A 7,500-nucleotide genomic window follows, 5' to 3' on the forward strand; every position below is an offset into this window, starting at 1 on the left:
AGTTTTGGAGTTTCCGAGTTTCGGAGTTTTGGAGTTTTGGAGTTTCGGAGTTTCGGAGTTTCGGAGTTTCGGAGTTTTGGAGTTTTGGAGTTTTGGAGTTTCGGAGTATCGGAGTTTTAGGAGTTTCGGAGTTTTGGAGTTTTGGAGTTTTGGAGTTTCGGAGTTTCGGAGTTTTGGAGTTTCGGAGTTTTGCAGTTTTGGAGTTTTGCAGTTTCGGAGTTTTGGAGTTTTGGAGTTTCGGAGTTTCGGAGTTTTGGAGTTTTGGAGTTTCGGAGTTTCGGAGTTTTGGAGTTTCGGAGTTTCGGAGTTTTGGAGTTTTGGAGTTTTGGAGTTTTGGAGTTTCGGAGTTTCGGAGTTTCGGAGTTTCGGAGTTTTGGAGTTTTGGAGTTTTGGAGTTTCGGAGTTTTGGAGTTTTGGAGTTTTGGAGTTTTGGAGTTTTGGAGTTTCGGAGTTTTGGAGTTTTGGAGTTTTGGAGTTTCGGAGTATCGGAGTTTTAGGAGTTTCGGAGTTTTGGAGTTTTGGAGTTTTGGAGTTTCGGAGTTTCGGAGTTTTGGAGTTTCGGAGTTTTGCAGTTTTGGAGTTTTGCAGTTTCGGAGTTTTGGAGTTTTGGAGTTTCGGAGTTTCGGAGTTTTGGAGTTTTGGAGTTTCGGAGTTTCGGAGTTTTGGAGTTTCGGAGTTTCGGAGTTTTGGAGTTTTGGAGTTTTGGAGTTTTGGAGTTTCGGAGTTTCGGAGTTTCGGAGTTTTGGAGTTTCGGAGTTTTGGAGTTTCGGAGTTTCGGAGTTTCGGAGATTTGGAGTTTTGGAGTTTCGGAGTTTCGGAGTTTCGGAGTTTTGGAGTTTTGGAGTTTTGGAGTTTTGGAGTTTCGGAGTTTCGGAGTTTCGGAGTTTCGGAGTTTTGGAGTTTCGGAGTTTCGGAGTTTTGGAGTTTTGGAGTTTTGGAGTTTCGGAGTTTTGCAGTTTTGGAGTTTTGCAGTTTTGGAGTTTTGGAGTTTTGGAGTTTTGGAGTTTCGGAGTTTCGGAGTTTTGGAGTTTTGGAGTTTTGGAGTTTTGGAGTTTCGGAGTTTTGGAGTTTTGGAGTTTCGGTGTTTTGGAGTTTCGGAGTTTTGGAGTTTTGGAGTTTTGGAGTTTTGGAGTTTTGGAGTTTCGGAGTTTTGGAGTTATGGAGTTTCGGAGTTTTGGAGTTTTGGAGTTTCCGAGTTTCGGAGTTTTGGAGTTTTGGAGTTTTGGAGTTTTGGAGTTTCGGAGTTTTGGAGTTTTGGAGTTTCGGAGTTTCGGAGTTTTGGAGTTTTGGAGTTTTGGAGTTTCGGAGTTTTGGAGTTTTGGAGTTTCGGAGTTTTGGAGTTTCGGAGTTTTGGAGTTTTGGAGTTATGGAGTTTCGGAGTTTTGGAGTTTTGGAGTTTCCGAGTTTCGGAGTTTTGGAGTTTTGGAGTTTTGGAGTTTTGGATTTTGGAGTTTCGGAGTTTTGAAGTTTTGGAGTTTTGGAGTTTTGGAGTTTCGGAGTTTTGGAGTTTTGGAGTTTTGGAGTTTCGGAGTTTTGGAGTTTCGGAGTTTCGGAGTTTTGGAGTTTCGGAGTTTTGGAGTTTTGGAGTTTCGGAGTTTCGGAGTTTTGGAGTTTCGGAGTATTGGAGTTTTGGAGTTTTGGAGTTTCGGAGTTTTGGAGTTTTGGAGTTTTAGAGTTTTGGAATTTTGGAGTTTTGCAGTTTTGGAGTTTTGGAGTTTTGGAGTTTTGGAGTTTTGGAGTTTCGGAGTTTTGGAGTTTTGGAGTTTTGGAGTTTCGGAGTTTTGGAGGTTTGGAGTTTCGGAGTTTTGGAGTTTCGGAGTTTTGGAGTTTTGGAGTTTTGGAGTTTTGGAGTTTCGGAGTTTTGGAGTTATGGAGTTTCGGAGTTTTGGAGTTTTGGAGTTTCCGAGTTTCGGAGTTTTGGAGTTTTGGAGTTTCGGAGTTTCGGAGTTTCGGAGTTTCGGAGTTTTGGAGTTTTGGAGTTTTGGAGTTTCGGAGTATCGGAGTTTTAGGAGTTTCGGAGTTTTGGAGTTTTGGAGTTTTGGAGTTTCGGAGTTTCGGAGTTTTGGAGTTTCGGAGTTTTGCAGTTTTGGAGTTTTGCAGTTTCGGAGTTTTGGAGTTTTGGAGTTTCGGAGTTTCGGAGTTTTGGAGTTTTGGAGTTTCGGAGTTTCGGAGTTTTGGAGTTTCGGAGTTTTGGAGTTTTGGAGTTCTGGAGTTTTGGAGTTTTGGAGTTTTGGAGTTTTGGAGTTTCGGAGTTTTGGAGTTTTGGAGTTTCGGAGTTTTGGAGTTTCGGAGTTTTGGAGTTTTGGAGTTATGGAGTTTCGGAGTTTTGGAGTTTTGGAGTTTCCGAGTTTCGGAGTTTTGGAGTTTTGGAGTTTTGGAGTTTTGGATTTTGGAGTTTCGGAGTTTTGGAGTTTTGGAGTTTTGGAGTTTCGGAGTTTTGGAGTTTTGGAGTTTTGGAGTTTCGGAGTTTTGGAGTTTTGGAGTTTCGGAGTTTCGGAGTTTTGGAGTTTTGGAGTTTTGGAGTTTCGGAGTTTTGGAGTTTTGGAGTTTCGGAGTTTTGGAGTTTCGGAGTTTTGGAGTTTTGGAGTTATGGAGTTTCGGAGTTTTGGAGTTTTGGAGTTTCCGAGTTTCGGAGTTTTGGAGTTTTGGAGTTTTGGAGTTTTGGATTTTGGAGTTTCGGAGTTTTGGAGTTTTGGAGTTTTGGAGTTTTGGAGTTTCGGAGTTTTGGAGTTTTGGAGTTTTGGAGTTTCGGAGTTTTGGAGTTTCGGAGTTTCGGAGTTTTGGAGTTTCGGAGTTTTGGAGTTTTGGAGTTTCGGAGTTTCGGAGTTTTGGAGTTTCGGAGTATTGGAGTTTTGGAGTTTTGGAGTTTCGGAGTTTTGGAGTTTTGGAGTTTTAGAGTTTTGGAATTTTGGAGTTTTGCAGTTTTGGAGTTTTGGAGTTTTGGAGTTTTGGAGTTTTGGAGTTTCGGAGTTTTGGAGTTTTGGAGTTTCGGAGTTTTGGAGTTTTGGAGTTTCGGAGTTTCGGAGTTTTGGAGTTTTGGAGTTTTGGAGTTTCGGAGTTTTGGAGGTTTGGAGTTTCGGAGTTTTGGAGTTTCGGAGTTTTGGAGTTTTGGAGTTTTGGAGTTTTGGAGTTTCGGAGTTTTGGAGTTATGGAGTTTCGGAGTTTTGGAGTTTTGGAGTTTCCGAGTTTCGGAGTTTTGGAGTTTTGGAGTTTCGGAGTTTCGGAGTTTCGGAGTTTCGGAGTTTTGGAGTTTTGGAGTTTTGGAGTTTCGGAGTATCGGAGTTTTAGGAGTTTCGGAGTTTTGGAGTTTTGGAGTTTTGGAGTTTCGGAGTTTCGGAGTTTTGGAGTTTCGGAGTTTTGCAGTTTTGGAGTTTTGCAGTTTCGGAGTTTTGGAGTTTTGGAGTTTCGGAGTTTCGGAGTTTTGGAGTTTTGGAGTTTCGGAGTTTCGGAGTTTTGGAGTTTCGGAGTTTCGGAGTTTTGGAGTTTTGGAGTTTCGGAGTTTTGGAGTTTTGGAGTTTCGGAGTTTTGGAGTTTTGGAGTTTCCGAGTTTCGGAGTTTTGGAGTTTTGGAGTTTCGGAGTTTCGGAGTTTCGGAGTTTCGGAGTTTTGGAGTTTTGGAGTTTTGGAGTTTCGGAGTATCGGAGTTTTAGGAGTTTCGGAGTTTTGGAGTTTTGGAGTTTCGGAGTTTTGGAGTTTTGGAGTTTTGGAGTTTCGGAGTATCGGAGTTTTAGGAGTTTCGGAGTTTTGGAGTTTTGGAGTTTTGGAGTTTCGGAGTTTCGGAGTTTTGGAGTTTCGGAGTTTTGCAGTTTTGGAGTTTTGCAGTTTCGGAGTTTTGGAGTTTTGGAGTTTCGGAGTTTCGGAGTTTTGGAGTTTTGGAGTTTCGGAGTTTCGGAGTTTTGGAGTTTCGGAGTTTCGGAGTTTTGGAGTTTTGGAGTTTTGGAGTTTTGGAGTTTCGGAGTTTCGGAGTTTCGGAGTTTCGGAGTTTTGGAGTTTTGGAGTTTTGGAGTTTCGGAGTTTTGGAGTTTTGGAGTTTTGGAGTTTTGGAGTTTTGGAGTTTCGGAGTTTTGGAGTTTCGGAGTTTTGGAGTTTTGGAGTTTTGGAGTTTTGGAGTTTTGGAGTTTCGGAGTTTCGGAGTTTTGGAGTTTTGGAGTTTCGGAGTTTTGGAGTTTTGGAGTTTTGGAGTTTCGGAGTTTTGGAGTTTCGGAGTTTTGGAGTTTTGGAGTTTTGGAGCTTTGGAGTTTCGGAGTTTTGGAGTTTCGGAGTTTTGGAGTTTTGGAGTTTCGGAGTTTCGGAGTTTCGGAGTTTTGGAGTTTCGGAGTTTTGGAGTTTCGGAGTTTCGGAGTTTCGGAGATTTGGAGTTTTGGAGTTTCGGAGTTTCGGAGTTTCGGAGTTTTGGAGTTTTGGAGTTTTGGAGTTTTGGAGTTTCGGAGTTTCGGAGTTTCGGAGTTTCGGAGTTTTGGAGTTTCGGAGTTTCGGAGTTTTGGAGTTTTGGAGTTTTGGAGTTTCGGAGTTTTGCAGTTTTGGAGTTTTGCAGTTTTGGAGTTTTGGAGTTTTGGAGTTTTGGAGTTTCGGAGTTTCGGAGTTTTGGAGTTTTGGAGTTTTGGAGTTTTGGAGTTTCGGAGTTTTGGAGTTTTGGAGTTTCGGTGTTTTGGAGTTTCGGAGTTTTGGAGTTTTGGAGTTTTGGAGTTTTGGAGTTTTGGAGTTTCGGAGTTTTGGAGTTATGGAGTTTCGGAGTTTTGGAGTTTTGGAGTTTCCGAGTTTCGGAGTTTTGGAGTTTTGGAGTTTTGGAGTTTTGGAGTTTCGGAGTTTTGGAGTTTTGGAGTTTCGGAGTTTCGGAGTTTTGGAGTTTTGGAGTTTTGGAGTTTCGGAGTTTTGGAGTTTTGGAGTTTCGGAGTTTTGGAGTTTCGGAGTTTTGGAGTTTTGGAGTTATGGAGTTTCGGAGTTTTGGAGTTTTGGAGTTTCCGAGTTTCGGAGTTTTGGAGTTTTGGAGTTTTGGAGTTTTGGATTTTGGAGTTTCGGAGTTTTGAAGTTTTGGAGTTTTGGAGTTTTGGAGTTTCGGAGTTTTGGAGTTTTGGAGTTTTGGAGTTTCGGAGTTTTGGAGTTTCGGAGTTTCGGAGTTTTGGAGTTTCGGAGTTTTGGAGTTTTGGAGTTTCGGAGTTTCGGAGTTTTGGAGTTTCGGAGTATTGGAGTTTTGGAGTTTTGGAGTTTCGGAGTTTTGGAGTTTTGGAGTTTTAGAGTTTTGGAATTTTGGAGTTTTGCAGTTTTGGAGTTTTGGAGTTTTGGAGTTTTGGAGTTTTGGAGTTTCGGAGTTTTGGAGTTTTGGAGTTTTGGAGTTTCGGAGTTTTGGAGGTTTGGAGTTTCGGAGTTTTGGAGTTTCGGAGTTTTGGAGTTTTGGAGTTTTGGAGTTTTGGAGTTTCGGAGTTTTGGAGTTATGGAGTTTCGGAGTTTTGGAGTTTTGGAGTTTCCGAGTTTCGGAGTTTTGGAGTTTTGGAGTTTCGGAGTTTCGGAGTTTCGGAGTTTCGGAGTTTTGGAGTTTTGGAGTTTTGGAGTTTCGGAGTATCGGAGTTTTAGGAGTTTCGGAGTTTTGGAGTTTTGGAGTTTTGGAGTTTCGGAGTTTCGGAGTTTTGGAGTTTCGGAGTTTTGCAGTTTTGGAGTTTTGCAGTTTCGGAGTTTTGGAGTTTTGGAGTTTCGGAGTTTCGGAGTTTTGGAGTTTTGGAGTTTCGGAGTTTCGGAGTTTTGGAGTTTCGGAGTTTTGGAGTTTTGGAGTTCTGGAGTTTTGGAGTTTTGGAGTTTTGGAGTTTTGGAGTTTCGGAGTTTTGGAGTTTTGGAGTTTCGGAGTTTTGGAGTTTCGGAGTTTTGGAGTTTTGGAGTTATGGAGTTTCGGAGTTTTGGAGTTTTGGAGTTTCCGAGTTTCGGAGTTTTGGAGTTTTGGAGTTTTGGAGTTTTGGATTTTGGAGTTTCGGAGTTTTGGAGTTTTGGAGTTTTGGAGTTTCGGAGTTTTGGAGTTTTGGAGTTTTGGAGTTTCGGAGTTTTGGAGTTTTGGAGTTTCGGAGTTTCGGAGTTTTGGAGTTTTGGAGTTTTGGAGTTTCGGAGTTTTGGAGTTTTGGAGTTTCGGAGTTTTGGAGTTTCGGAGTTTTGGAGTTTTGGAGTTATGGAGTTTCGGAGTTTTGGAGTTTTGGAGTTTCCGAGTTTCGGAGTTTTGGAGTTTTGGAGTTTTGGAGTTTTGGATTTTGGAGTTTCGGAGTTTTGGAGTTTTGGAGTTTTGGAGTTTTGGAGTTTCGGAGTTTTGGAGTTTTGGAGTTTTGGAGTTTCGGAGTTTTGGAGTTTCGGAGTTTCGGAGTTTTGGAGTTTCGGAGTTTTGGAGTTTTGGAGTTTCGGAGTTTCGGAGTTTTGGAGTTTCGGAGTATTGGAGTTTTGGAGTTTTGGAGTTTCGGAGTTTTGGAGTTTTGGAGTTTTAGAGTTTTGGAATTTTGGAGTTTTGCAGTTTTGGAGTTTTGGAGTTTTGGAGTTTTGGAGTTTTGGAGTTTCGGAGTTTTGGAGTTTTGGAGTTTCGGAGTTTTGGAGTTTTGGAGTTTCGGAGTTTCGGAGTTTTGGAGTTTTGGAGTTTTGGAGTTTCGGAGTTTTGGAGGTTTGGAGTTTCGGAGTTTTGGAGTTTCGGAGTTTTGGAGTTTTGGAGTTTTGGAGTTTTGGAGTTTCGGAGTTTTGGAGTTATGGAGTTTCGGAGTTTTGGAGTTTTGGAGTTTCCGAGTTTCGGAGTTTTGGAGTTTTGGAGTTTCGGAGTTTCGGAGTTTCGGAGTTTCGGAGTTTTGGAGTTTTGGAGTTTTGGAGTTTCGGAGTATCGGAGTTTTAGGAGTTTCGGAGTTTTGGAGTTTTGGAGTTTTGGAGTTTCGGAGTTTCGGAGTTTTGGAGTTTCGGAGTTTTGCAGTTTTGGAGTTTTGCAGTTTCGGAGTTTTGGAGTTTTGGAGTTTCGGAGTTTCGGAGTTTTGGAGTTTTGGAGTTTCGGAGTTTCGGAGTTTTGGAGTTTCGGAGTTTCGGAGTTTTGGAGTTTTGGAGTTTTGGAGTTTTGGAGTTTCGGAGTTTCGGAGTTTCGGAGTTTCGGAGTTTTGGAGTTTTGGAGTTTTGGAGTTTCGGAGTTTTGGAGTTTTGGAGTTTTGGAGTTTTGGAGTTTTGGAGTTTCGGAGTTTTGGAGTTTCGGAGTTTTGGAGTTTTGGAGTTTTGGAGTTTTGGAGTTTCGGAGTTTCGGAGTTTTGGAGTTTTGGAGTTTTGGAGTTTTAGAGTTTTGGAATTTTGGAGTTTTGCAGTTTTGGAGTTTTGGAGTTTTGGAGTTTTGGAGTTTTGGAGTTTTGGAGTTTCGGAGTTTTGGAGTTTTGGAGTTTCGGAGTTTTGGAGTTTTGGAGTTTCGGAGTTTTGCAGTTTTGGAGTTTTGGAGTTTTGGAGTTTTGGAGTTTCGGAGTTTCGGAGTTTTGGAGTTTTGGAGTTTTGGAGTTTTGGAGTTTCGGAG

This window comes from Amblyomma mixtum, unplaced genomic scaffold (assembly GCF_055824585.1).
Source record: "Amblyomma mixtum isolate Tamu unplaced genomic scaffold, ASM5582458v1 scaffold_12, whole genome shotgun sequence".
Lineage (NCBI taxonomy): Eukaryota > Metazoa > Arthropoda > Arachnida > Ixodida > Ixodidae > Amblyomma > Amblyomma mixtum.